This window comes from Protopterus annectens, chromosome 3.part0, assembly GCF_019279795.1.
Source record: "Protopterus annectens isolate FY-2018-M chromosome 3.part0, PAN1.0, whole genome shotgun sequence".
Taxonomy (NCBI): domain Eukaryota; kingdom Metazoa; phylum Chordata; order Ceratodontiformes; family Protopteridae; genus Protopterus; species Protopterus annectens.
Genome location: NC_056731.1, coordinates 879060217 through 879074010, shown reverse-complemented (window position 1 = coordinate 879074010; position 13794 = coordinate 879060217). Strand labels below are relative to the sequence as shown.

General features: G+C 42.0%; 1 protein-coding gene across 1 annotated transcript in view; it reads left to right on the top strand.

Moving 5' to 3' along the window:
* The window catches only part of SCLT1 (sodium channel and clathrin linker 1), a 780532-nt gene that overhangs the window by 479038 nt on the left and 287700 nt on the right, over nt 1–13794 (top strand). The window lies entirely within an intron of this gene.

Genomic DNA, 13794 nt, shown 5'->3' with positions numbered 1-13794 from the left:
TGCTCATTTAAATACGGTCTCTGGGATTGCTTCTCTCCCTCCAGAAAGACTACAAAGCATCGGAGTCCAAGTCGGACAAATTCTCCAAAACAACAGGTTTCCAACGAGACTTGTCCTTCAAACCTTGGGCTGTATGGCTGCTTACATCACTCCGGTTCCTCTGACAAGGTTTCATATGAGAATACTGCAGTAGTTACTAGCAACCCAATGGTCTCTGATACACCAACCAATGTTTCATCTGGTCTTGATTACCAACCAATGCAAACAAGACCTCAGATGGTGGCTTCACTCTGACCAGATTCTCTTGGGCCGGCCATTCATCCTGCCTCAACCCCAAGCCATAGTGACCACGGATGCTTCCCCAGGTGGGGGGGGGGGGGTCATTACCTGGGAAAGACCGTCCAAGGCACATGGTCCCAATTAGAGGCCAATTTGCACATCAGTGTTCTGGAAATGAGGGCAGTGCTGTTAGCATTGCAAGCATTCCAATATGCACTTCCTCTAGGGACAGTAGCAATTTAGACAGACATGTCAGTAGTCTGGTATATCAGCAAACAAGGGGGGACCAAATCTTATCCACTATGTCGAGAAGCATTCAGAGTTTGGCTATGGGCGATTTCTTCCAACCGCTTTCTGATAGCAATGCACATTCCAGGAAGTTCCAATGTGATAGCAGACAAATTAAGCAGAACTATTCTTATGCCTCATGAGTGGTCTCTGAACCATTGGGGCCAACCTTGTTGTGACCTCTTTGCTTCTCCCCTGAACAAGAAGATTAGACGTTACTTTGCCCTAATCCCCCCTCCGGGGGTGTCACCCAGAGATGCTCTTCTCCACGTTTGGCCTCCCAGTTTGTTAAATGCCTTTCCCCCAACTCCTCTTATATCACAATTCCTAAAGAAAGCCAAAAGGACGGAGAATTCAGTAATCCTCATTGCCCCCATCTGGCCTCGACAAGTTTGGTTTCCCTTCCTCTGGCCTCATCTAATATGGAAACCATGGATTTTGGACCCAGTTCCAGATCTGCTAATTCACCCAGAGGGCAGGGTTCATCCCAGTCTCCAACATCTCAGGCTCACTGAGTGGCTTCTCCAATTCCCATGATTGCCATGCATCCTTTCCTGTCTTCCCCTGTCCAACGTCTTCTTATTGTTCATCACAAACCTTCTGCTAGAAAACTGTATCAAGGCAAATGGGAAATATTTACCAGATGGGCCTTGAATAAAGGACTGGACCCTTATGCCAGTCCCATTCATGAAGTTCTGGACTTTCTAAACACACTTTTTCAATCTGGTTCCTCTGCATTTATGGTAAAAGTTCATCTGGCAGTGATTTCAAATTTCCATTCAGGCTGGAATGACTTTCCTTTAACGTCTCACAAGCTTTGTAAAGCTTTCTTGAAGAGACTCTTTGCTACTAAAACCCCCATTTAAAGAATCAGCCCCCTCATGGGATTGAAATACTGTTCTTCAAGCTCTTACCAAGACTCCCTTTGAACCATCAGCATCTTGTGATTTGAAGTATTTATCCTGGAAGACATTAATTTTGGTGGCTAGAGTTGCAGGCCCTATCATGCAAATCACCCTACCTCATTTTTTCATAAAGATAAAGTTGCACAGAGAACAAAGCCATCCTTTGTATAAAAAGGAGTCTCCGAATCCAACATTAATCAGTCACTACAATTACTAGTCTTTTTTCCCTAATTGTTCTAACAAAGGGGAATCTGCCTTTCATTTACTAGATGTGCACAGACAACTACATTTTTATCTTCACGGAACTAAGGAATTTAGAAAATCGGATCAGTTATTTGTAGCATTCTCTTCCTTCCATATGGGCAATCAGGTTGCTAAGGTTACTTTAGCTAAATGGCTTAGAGACTGCATCACATGTATCTGTTATTCTCAAGGACTTCAACTTCCCAAACCAGTTCAAGCCCATTCAACAAGAGCTGTGGCAACATCAGCAGTTTTTCAAGCGAGAGCTTCTGTAGACGACATCTGTGCAGCAGACAACATGGTCTTCTCTTCTCATCATACCTTTAACACTCATTACAAATTATATCAGGTCTCGAGGGGTCAAGCATTCTTTGGCTCTATGGTGCTTAGGAATATTCTTCCATGAGACCTCCAAAGGCTAAAGTAGCTGGAGAATCTGTTCCACTGTCATGGATTGGGTGAAGATTAGCAACATCAGATAAAGAAGTTATGTCTTAACATAGCGTTCCATCTGTGTTGTTGATCTTCACCACTCCTTGACATCCCCACCCACCTTCCCCCATCCTGAGGCTCTTAGTATATCGGATTAGCCCTAAGCTAGTTTCTCAATAAAGGGCTCATACATGTATGGCCTCCTTCTCTATACTCTCTATAGTGAACCATAAATTGTTTGTTCTATGTACTATTTATTTGGCAAACTCGATCTGAGGTAATCTCTGTGAGGAGCATTATGGGTAGTGCCTGGCTCGAGAGTTTGGAGAGCGCGAGCTGGAAGATATGGCCGAGTCAGTTCCAAGGTTTGGAACCAAACCCACTGTCAAGGATTAGTGAAGATCAACAACACAGATGGAACATTATGGTAAGACATAACTTCTTTTTTGGCACCAGTTGTTTGTCATTTTTAGGCCTATTTATAGGATGTTAACATTGTTTGGCGATTTGATGATTGCTGCCAGCTTACAGTCTTCAGCGAACTTGGTGAACCAGAGGCCTCCAAAAGTGCCCTTCACTTCAGAGAAGTATATACCAAACAAGAGGGGTCCCAATACTGATCCCTGTGGACACCACTAGTAACAGGCTTATCGGAAGTGGATTTGCCTATCTGGACAGCATTTGTCCTGTCAGTGAGCCAGTTTGCTGTCCACCTGATGATGTAGGGGTTTATGCCTAATGCAGTAAGTTTATCTATAATTCCTAGGTAGGTGATTGTGTTGAAAGTTTTGTCCAGGTCCAGAAAGGCAGTGTGTATCGTTTTATCCTCATCCGTGGCCCTGGTGACTTTCTTGAAATCCACCAGATTGACTAGATAAGACCTCCCTTTGACAAAGCCAGGTTTGGAGTGGTCTAGTGTTTCGAGATTTCCTGTATCATTATTGATCAGGGCCATGATAATTCTCTCCATGCCCTTGTAGATAAGACTGGTCAAACTTAAGGGTCTGTAGTACCTTGGGTCAGTTGATGGGACCCTCTTGTGCAGAGGGACAAGTGTTGCAGTCCTCCATTCCTCTGGGACAAAGCCTGTCCAGAGCCTATGGTTAAAGAGGGTTTCTAGTGGCCCTGATAGATTATTATTTTTTAAGTCATTTAAGAAGCGTCTTGGAATGTTGTGACCCATGGAGGCTGTGTTTTTGGCTTTAGCAAGCACTGTAAGGACCTGTTCCCTCTCTAAGACCAGTAGGAGGATGGTTGTGGGTATTTTTTTAGGTGTGGTAGGAGGTGATGGAGTGTTGAAGTTTCAAATGAACTTATCGGCCAGCAGCTTTGCTATAGTTTTAGGCTGAGTGTAAGTGTTGCTATTCATGATGAACTGTGCACATTGCTGAGCATTTCCCCTGAGGTTACAAACATTACTAAAAAAAAGTCTTACAGTTATCTTTCACCGAGGAAGCAATCTTTGCCTCATAGTTTGCTTTGGCAGACTTTTTCCAGCTGTCTGTTCCTTCTTGGCTTTGGAGAGTATATTTTCCTTTATTTTTGCCAGTAATCATAGGTGTGACTCTTGACAGATACTGCCTCCTCTGTGCAGCTATAAATGTGGTTGTACAGTGCTTTTGTGCACAGCACAGAGTAAGCCTCAGAGTCATCCTGGTTCGGAATGGCTTGGAAATTTAATAAGCTGTCACTTAGTTTGAGTTAATTGGCCTTAGCAAAGTTCTTAACAGGTTTGAAATTTGATGGGAGTTCTAGGTTAGTTTTAATACTAAAGGTGATCATTTTATAGTCAGATCTTACCAGGGAGAAGTTAATGCATGGGTGGGAGCAGCACCCCCAACCCCCATGTTCGTGAGTACCAGGTCTAGGATATTTGTACCTCTAGTTGGCAAGCTAACTAGTTGCTCCAGGGTGTTTGCATTGATGAAATCCAAAAACCCGTAAGCAAGTGAATTTTGGGTCATATAAGTCTCCTGACTTATGGAGGATTGTTTGAAGTCACCCATAAGTATGGTGTTAGGCTGAATGGTAAGAGTTCCAGGACGTTTAGGTAGGAGGTGTGCTTTTCCAGACTCATGTTATCATCAGTATGATAGGGGTTACAACTTGTGCATAGAGCAGCTTAAGTAACTCATGTTGTTGAACCAGTCTAGTGGTGTACTTGTCCTTTATGAACACTGACACTCCTCCTTCCTTTGTTTTATCCTGAGCTGAGGGGGGTCGAAATGTATGAAAGACATTGTAGCCTTTGATAGCAGAAGTGCTCTTCATGGTTCTGAACCATGTTTCCATGACTGCACATGTCTGCTTTCTCCAGGGTGAGGAGTGCTTCCAGGAGTGCAGATTTTTATTTAAACTCCTAGCATGAGCAGCAGTACTTTAAGTGGTCATGAATGATTTTTGTTGCGTTGAAGGGAAAACAACAAGCTGATATATTTGCAGATGCAATAAACTTAGCAATTTTCATTCCTTTTATCATTTTGGCTTATTTTTCAAGCCTATTTGCTTAGAAAAAAATTTAGTTTAAATCAATGACAGTAATCAAGAACATCCACCCTTGTAAAAGCAAGGGAAATTATTATCTTAATTCTATATGTAATATAATCAGTGCACTTTTACAACCCGCCTCAAGCAGCCAAAGATCACACCATTATATTGCCTTATACTTGCTTCTAACCAGCCTTTCTTATCTTGTTATAGTGTAAAGCCAGTATTTCTTAGAACTCAGAAAAAGCACTTTTTACTTTAATATCTTTTACATATTGCAACAGTTGATGAAAAGACCTCTCCACATTTAAAATACCCTGACTGTACCATATACAAAACTGCTTTACAGTATAACATGCAGTTTATATATCATGAAATGTTTTATACCAATTCTGATAAAAGCAAATGATGTTCTTCGTGTTTTACTGTTGCAGTCATTACATTTGGGTAATCCGCTGGCAGGTTGCCCTCAGTCGGCCTGAATTCCAAAGTCTTGGGTCCTGCGTCGGTTGCTTCTTCTCTTCCATGACGTCAGGTCGTCAGGGGTATAAAACATGCAGCCGACGCCATTTTCTTTAGTTTTTCTTGCCGCGCAGTGCCCGAAGCAGAAGCATTTAGCAAGTGCCGGTCGGCAAACTACTGAAATATTCGCGTTTGAGTTTCAGAACCGAAGTCTTCAATAAAGCTAAGTACATCATTGGGGAAACCTTTTTCTTGCTTTTTACCAATGTCAGAAAAAGTTAATAATTGTATTACTTGTGGGAAGCAAATACCGCATAAGGATTTCCATTTATACTGTATTCCTTGCCTAGGCCCTGACCACAACGTGCCTGGCTGTCAGTTTTGTGCTAGATTTAACCAACGCACTATTAAGCATCTGTATATTTTTGCATCTAAGTATTTTGGCAACGGATTTAACTACCCAGAGATGTCAGATAGCAAAAAATGCAAAGAAAAGGACAGAGAAAGGCAGTCATGATCCAAAACCGACGACAAAGCTTCTCCTAAGCCAGTCGCCGGTACTCAGTGAGGTGCTTTCGCAGCCCCTGATACCCGCTACCTTCGAGTCGCAGGCTTCCACCGACACCCATGTGGAGTCAGGCATGCCACAAGATACTCAAGGTATTGGACCGACGGATGTATCTCTCTCAGATGGGTCCGGAGCCGCTGAGCAGGCACCGGCTTCTGAGGGTGTATTCAGACCTCAACATTTTTACATCAAACCGACGAAAGCTGCAAAACCAAAGGCAAAGACACCTTCTAAAACTAAAAAAACAATGCCTGAGCCACGTGCACAGGCCTCTATGCCTAAAAACAGATGATCAAAATGGCTGAAGACCTTATTACCTTGATCAGGTGTACCCATCCCCCTCCAGATAAGAGGCCTAGGCAAGACACTGACTGAATCTTCAGATCAGGTTTCTATTTCTTCTGATTCCTCTTCTGATCAGGAATTATCTTTACCTCCCTATGAGGATTCTGATGCTGAGGAGTCTATTCCATCTGCATCTCCTCCTGAGGATTATTCATTTGGAGAAACCTTGCATACTTTGAGGGAGCATTTTCACTGGAAGAGTCAAGACTTCTCAGAATCAAAAAAGAGGCTCAGGGATTTCCTCCTTCTCCCTCAGGACAAGCCTTTGGCCATTCCCCCTGTGTTAGACATTGTGGATGATGTTTTTTCAGAGCCCAGCCTGACCCCTGAATCTTTGCCTCCGGCTCCCAGTAAGCCTAACAGATATTACAGGGTCCCTGACTCTCATAAATTTTTATTTAGAAACCCTGCTGCTGATCCTGAGACTATTTCACAGGGTCCTAAGAGAGTTAAGGCCCCAACAGCAAAAAAAACCCTACCCCCTCCGATGGAGATTCCAGGGCGCTGGACAGATGGGGAAAAAAGGTTTATACATCTGCAACCTTGGCAGTCAGGGCCTTAAAATGTCAATTTCATATGCTTAAGTACCAACAACATGTTATAGAATTGCTGAAACAGAAAATGATGTTGATTTCAGAATGTGCAGAAAATAAGGAATTACTGCATGCAGCTGAACAAGTTGGAAAGCCCACTTTGCAATGTGGTTTTGATTCTTTAGAGGCCTCCTGCAGGGCCGCAGTTACTGGATCTGTGATTAGGAGGCATGCCTGGTTAAAGGAACAAAATTTGCCTGATCATGTTAAAGCTAAATTACTAGATGCACCTTTACAGCATGACTCTCTGTTTGGTATTAAGGCAGAAGAGGTTTTAAAGAAAATGGAAGACAAAGCTAAGTCTATGCAAACTGTTAAAGATTTTTTACAAGTGCAGCCACCTAGATTCAGTAGACACTGGCCTACAAAAAATTGGTCCTTTCCTGTGTCAAACAGAGCTCAAAGGGGCAAATCCAGATGCCCTAAGAGTTCCAGGTACCAAGCTCAAGACTCATACAGGTCAAAGCAGTGGGGCGCATCCACCTCCAAATCTGGAGGAGATAAAGCGCAAACCTACAGAAAGCAATCCCAATGACTTCCCTCTGCCTACACCAAGCACTTATCTTTTGGCAGCACCCATAGGGGGAAAATTAGCACTTTTGCTCAAAATTGTCAGTTAACCCAGGACAAGTGGGTACTGAACATCATATCACAGGGATACAGATTCCATTTCCACACTCTGCCAGTGACAAATGGTTGGCCAGACCTGCCAAAAAAACAATGGGCAGAGGCACAGAAACAGGTTACGTCCCTCATGGACATGGGGGCCGTTCAGAAAGTACCAGAACAGGAAAAAGGACAAGGTTTTTACTCAAGACTGTTCTTGGTACCCAGAAAGGACAAGGCCTGGCGGCCAATACTGGATTTATCGATTTTGAACACATACCTGGACATTCCAAAATTCAAAATGCTCACTTTGCAACAGCTTCTGCCCATGCTGGGCAAGAATGCTTGGCTGGTGACTTTAGACTTAAAAGAGGCATACCTGCATGTCCCAATAAGACAGTCATGCGGAAGATACCTCAGATTCAAGGCTGGCTTAATGCATTACCAATTCTCTGCACTGCCCTTTGGCTTATCTACTGCGCCCAGGGTCTTTACAAAGTGCCTGGCACCAGTAATTGCATTTTGCAGACAAGTATTCAAATATATCCTTACTTGGACGACTGTCTCATTCAAGCAGAGAACAAGGACACTCTTCTATGACACCTGGCATTTATGAAAAGGCTTCTAGCATGCCTAGGGTACACAATAAACGAAAAGAAATCACAACTGGTGCCCTCTCAAAAGATAACATTCCTGGGTGCAAGCTTGCATACAACTGCCCAGATGGCTTACCTCACGCCAAACAAACAAAGGCAACTGACTACTTACTTCAAACTGATGGCAACAAAGACCCAGTCTTCTGCAAGACAAATTCTGCAGGCTCTGGGCTTCATGGCATCCTGCATCCTACTAATTCCATATGCAAGACTGCATATGAGGAAACTTCAATGGTACCTAAAAAGTTTATGGAGTCAGCATTCACACAGTCTGGAAACAATGATTCCTCTCATCCCCTGCCTGCAACAGGAGTTTCTATGGTGGGCAAAGGCCTGTCACCAAAACATGGGACGGCCCTTCACTCTACCCCCTGCCAGCCAAACCTTAACAGACGCAACAGATTATGCCTGGGGGGCCCACATGGCAGGAAGATGCATTCAGGGCATATGAGCACCAAATCAAATGCATCTACATATCAACCAGAAAGAGATGCTAGCTGTTCAAAATGCCCTAACAGCATTCAAGGACTTACTTCATCCAGGACAACTACTGATAAAGACGGACAACACCACAGTCATGTGGTATATAAACAAGCAAGGGGGCACACACTCATAAACCCTTTGCAGATTAGCCATGGCACTGTGGGACACCGCTTTGACCTTACAGATAAATCTTCAAGCTCAATTCCTGCCAGGAAAACAGAACACTCTGGCAGATGATTTAAGCAGAAACCTTATGGATCCTCACGAGTGGAAACTAAATCCACAAGTATTCAGCATGATAACAGAGAAATGGGGGAGCCCAGACATAGATCTGTTTGCCTCTCCTCAACATTATCAACTGAAAAGATTCTGCACAAGGACTTATCACAGACAAGCATGGAAAGTGGATGCCCTATCTTTCAGTTGGAAAAACCTGTCAGTTTATGCCTTTCCTCCTCTGCCTCTTCTACCCAAGGTCCTCCTAAAAGTCAGAAAAGAGAAGCCAAAGATGATATTAATTGCTCCGGACTGGCCCCGCCAATACTGGTTCTCAATCCTAAGGAACTTGTCTCAATACCCAGCCTGGACCTTGCCTCAAAGACCACAACTACTGTCCCAGCAAAACAATCAGATCCTGCACAATCAAGTACAGACTCTGAACCTGGCAGCATGGGTAATCATGTAATCATACCAACGACACCTCTCAGTAAAGCTGTGATTAATGTGATTTTGGAAGTCTGAAGGCCTAGTACTAGAAAATCTTATGCTGACAAATGGAAGAGATTTTGTGCTTGGAAATCAAGCACAAGGAAACTGATACAGCAGAACCACATATTCCTCAGATATTACAATACTTAACTGAGATGCTTGACAAAGGCCTGTCTTTCTCATCAATCAAAATCCATGCCTTTGCCATTTCGGCTCATTACAATACAGAGCCACCGATCTTTTGTCATCCCTTACTAAAGCAGTATCTTAGAGGAGCCAAAAACCTAAGGCCTCCTAGAAGATCACCATTACCTGCATGGGACCTCAATTATGTGTTAGAAAAGCTCACCCTGCCTCCATTTGAACCAGCCACTAGCGCTGATATAAAGTTCTTATCATGGAAGACAGCCCTGCTACTAGCAATTACTTCAGCAAGAAGGGTTTCAGAGCTACAGGCCCTCATGGCTGTAGAGCCTTTTATCATATTTTACCCAGATAGTGTGTCTCTGAGGACAAATCCTACTTTTATGCCTAAGGTGGTTTCCAGTGTGGGTCTTAACCAAACAATCCATCTGCCAACGTTTTATCCAAATCCGCAGAACAAAGGGAGAGAGAATTCTACATTCCTTGGATGTACACAGATAGCTAAGATTCTACTTGAGCAGGACAAAAGCTCTAAGAAAAACTGAGCAATTACTAGTGTCATATGCTGCAGGATCAGAAGGAAAGGCAATTTCAAAGGGGATAAGCCACTGCATCCGTTTCTGCTACTCATACCATGGTAAACCTGTGCCCAAGGGCATTAGGTCTCATTCCACCAGAGCTGCAGCTACTTCAGCAGCCTTTCTCAGAGGAGTACCAACCAAAGACATTCTAGAGGCTGCTACTTGAGTTCTGTTCACACCTTTACAAAGCATTACCATTTGCCTCTCTACTCTAAGTCCAGGGCAGGCTTTGCCACTGCGGTGCTGCAGGGCCTTATAGCCGCACCTAATGCTGTTTAGCTCCAGCCTCCCAACCATAGCTTTGGGATTCTACCCAAATGTAATGACTGCAACAGTGAAACACGAAGAACATAGTACAGTTGTGTACACTTACCATAAATGTAGATGTTCGAGTGTATTCACTGTTGCAGTCCAGGTTACCCTCCCGCCATCCCCCCTGTCATTATACAGTTTATCTTTCCTTCTCTATCTTCTACAACCTATGTGGTGTATTTGCTTGTAGATGAAGGTAAAGTTTATATTGATGCATGTTTATGGATATATATATATATATATATATATATATATATATATATATATATATATGTAATATTGCTACCTTTTTGTGGGCAAGAAAAACTAAAGAAAATGGCATCGGCTACATGTTTCATACCCGTGATGACCTGACGTCATGGAAGAGAAGACAGCAACCGACGCAGGACCCAACACTTTGGAATTCAGGCCGACTGAGGGCAACCTCCCAGCGGATTACCCAAATGTAATGACTGCAACAGTGAATACACTCGAACATCTACATTTATGGTAAGTGTACACAACTGTACTTTGCTTTACTTACACTTACTTCCTCTTTCCCTTTAGTGTCCTTCTAAGGCATTAATGAAATAAAGTGGGGTATATGCTTTACAGTTCACCCACAAGTTTAAGTAAGTCAACAAAATTCCAGCCTTTCTCAGCTATTTTTTCTTGAAAAGCCATATCTCACAAATATGGTTGATGCTTTGTAGTCTCCCACTTATTCACTAAATTCAGTATTGCTGATCTTCCAGATCATCTTCATCTCTGAGAAACAGACTCTGGTTCAAGTCCAAGGTACTCCTGATTCTTTCAGCGAACTTAAGTGCTTTTTTTGTCTCTCAAGGATTTTCCTTCAGAACAATGGAAAAGTTTTCACTGACAAAGTCTCTCTCTGAGTTTTGTCAGAAGAACAAGTAATAGAATCTACTTGCTGGCTTACTTTTTTGTTGGATAAACTTGATTTCCTCTTTAGCCTGTTCTGCATCCAAAAATATCTTTTATCCTCCAGGAAAAAAAATATTCTGAAAACAGCTAGATACAGCAGTTTGAATCTCACACATGCCTCTCGACATTCCCCAATTACTGAGATAAATGTTCTCTTCTGCCTAGTGTACAGAGAATAATCATTTCCCACAAACACGCTGCTGGCTAAAATTTCTAATACATTTCCTTTCTTCCACAGTTTTGTCAAGTTCAACTCTTTATGCTAGTATGACTGCACCTTTGCTAATATAGGTCTTGGCTGCTTTCTCATGGCCAGGTTTGGAGCATACACTTCATGTGCTATTTCAGTTAACAAATCTTGCTGTGTAACACCAGTCCAGTTGCTCATTTCTGCTTTCTTAAAATTAATACAGTCTGTTCCTTCCAGTTTTTTTCTTGTACGGCAGAAAATCTCTGGTTTTCTCTTTGTGCTCTGTCTTCCAACTCTACTCTTTTTAAAACAGTTTTTGAAAAGTCTTATTCTCTCTCTGCACCTTCTGATTTTTTTGCAGTTTTATCAGTTCTAGTTAAAGCTTCTTTTATATTTTCCCAGCCTTTTGTTATTTGAATTGCTATACTCTTTCATTGTTTCATTTATTTTAATCACATCTGAGTACATTTGATTTATTTTTTTCCTCTAAATTGCTGGAAGACATATTTTGTGCAAAAGCTGAAGTTTAAACTGCTTTCGGCTTGAACAGCTGCAGGATTCTTCCCAGCTATTATTTTCTCTTAACCTTTTTGGGTTGATTTTCTTTCGGGTTGTCAAGTTTCTTGTTTGCTGGCATCCAGGTAGTATACTTACTAGCCAGTAACTGAATTTTACCCAGAAATGCAGTTTTAGTGGCTCCCATTTCTCATTTCTGTTTTCACACACTGGGAGCTGAAGTTAAGTTGTTGATCAGTCTGTAGCTGTCTTGGAAGTTCTCCTTACAGTGCTGTGTTTGATATTCTACGGAAATCCACTGATGAGTGTTCACTGAAACTGATGCAGCGTATGTTTTTTTTTTTAATTACATTTAAAAATGCCATAAATATGAACTTTTCAAATGCAAAGTCTAAAGGATGTTAGTTTTCACCTTTGCCATCTATAATGGTTTTAGTTTCAGAGGTCAGGATAGAATCTTGCCAGAGAATTCCTGGATTTCTGTTGAATTTAAGATAAAGATAAAACGGCTAGCAGCCCTTTCATTTTTTTCTCACACCGTGACATCTTACTTATGTACTTTCTATTAAAAGAACAAGTGCTATCCCAACATTAATTGTCTCCAGCACTGTTCATATAGTATTATGCCAGTTAATTAGTTCATAGGTTCATACTAGATTACAGTTGGAGGGCCTTCAAGAAGCTTTGCCATGACACCCCTTTGTATTTAGGGTATATTGGTTACCCCAGATATGAAGATCATTTCCACATACCCCAGACAATTATATGCAGTCAAGCATCCAGTCGTTGAGTCCAGTTTTGAAAGTAGTTAGAGAGATACCAAGTTTAATGCGTAGCTGGAGTTTATTTCAGAAGCTGGGAATGCTCTGGGTTATAAATCTGTCACACCAATTGGTGTTCTTGATCTTGTAGTGAAAGTCAAGGTCTTTGATACAAGTGCTAGACAGATTATTCATTCTGCAAAGGTTGAGATGGCCAAAAAGTTTAGGGACTTTCAGTGTTCAGAAGGCTAGAGAGAGAGATCACCCCTTAGAAATCTATATTAGACAAAATAGAGGTATAAGATTTTTAGTCGTTCTGGGTAGTTTAGATTGTGCAGTCCATAAATCTTTTTTGTTCAGAAGCCCTTGGGGTCCTTAAGTTGGGCCATTGAGGTTTGTGAAGCACATTTCAAAAGAAATATTGTATTCAATAATGGGTCTAATAAGAGAAGAGTGTAAAGGGACCAAGATCAGCTGAGCAAAGTAGGACTTTATAACCACAACCAAGAAATGCTGTTCAAAAGAAAGATTGTTATCAACATAGGTTCCCAAGTCTTTATTAATTGTACTGATTTTGAGTGGCGTACCAGAAAAATGGTGAGTGAGTGTCCAAGGAAGATTTGAGAGTTGCACATGTTTGGATTTGGCAGCAACCTTGGTGATCCACAGTCACTTTGTTTTAACTTCTGAGAAGTAGAAGCTGAACAGAAGTGGTCTAGGAGACAGCCCTGTGAAGCCCCACTACTATCTTCTCTCTGGCTATAGAAGATACCCCCTACCTTAATACTGTAGGTTCAGTCAGACAGCAGTCTTGACTATCCAGCAGATTGCATATGGGTTTATGTGAAGTTTGGAGCATTTACCTATTAATCCAGTGTGTGGAACAGTGACACAAGCTTTACAGAGATTAGGGTAAGCAAAATGCACCGTCAGTCCCTCCTACAGGGCTTCATTGACTGTTTTCAAGAAATTGATTAGATTTAGTAGGTACAACTGACTTCTTGCAAATCCAAATTGGTTTGCTCCAAGGTTTGTATGTCATCTGTGCCATTGTTTATCAGCTCAACAGTTGTGCAGTCCATCCATAACTTTACAGACAATACTTTTAAGATGAATAATTTGTGGGGTCTGTCATGTAACCACTTTTGTGTAGTGGTACCACTTTTGCCATTCTTCACGCTTCAAGGATATAACCCATGGAAAGATTTAAACTGAAGCAACACCATCCTCTGTTATTGCCTTTGAACTTTTGATTGATCATTGGGATTCTGTACACCTAGGACATTATCAGGATGTGACATTGGAAAA